The sequence below is a fragment of the Anneissia japonica genome, unplaced genomic scaffold (genome assembly GCF_011630105.1).
Source record: "Anneissia japonica isolate Jap-2015-1 unplaced genomic scaffold, ASM1163010v1 scaffold1889_len2455224_cov183, whole genome shotgun sequence".
NCBI lineage: Eukaryota > Metazoa > Echinodermata > Crinoidea > Comatulida > Comatulidae > Anneissia > Anneissia japonica.
Window position 1 is genome coordinate 576,643 of NW_022752980.1, and position 482 is coordinate 577,124.

Sequence of the window (482 nt, forward strand, 5' to 3'; positions counted from 1 at the left end):
GTATGAATGATGTTAAATGCAGAACTTTTCAGTAAAATCAGAAGAGATAAGGTGAAAATTACTTTAATAATTGAATTAAAATGTACAAATTTCTTAGATTTTGTTTTTTTATTCATAATGTATATAACTATGACATCGAGTAGTGTTACGTCACGAAACCATGTGATACTACTCCATTGCTATTGGCGACACAAAATGCGTTCAGCCGGACGCCATTTTCTCCACTGACAAGCCATTGATCCCAATTTCTAAAGTAATTATTAAAAAGTTGATGATAAAATGTGTGTTCGATAACTAATGCAAGCTTTTTGTGTTTTTAGTACATGTTCATGGTAAATTATTAGGTTTTATAATGGCTATTCCTGAAAGCCTATTCTAAACCATTAAGATTATGAAGTCATTTAGGCGTAATGAACGGTAACCAACTTATTGTTGACAACAGAGAGTGCCACTTGGTGTTGTAACGACACGGCTGCTGTACT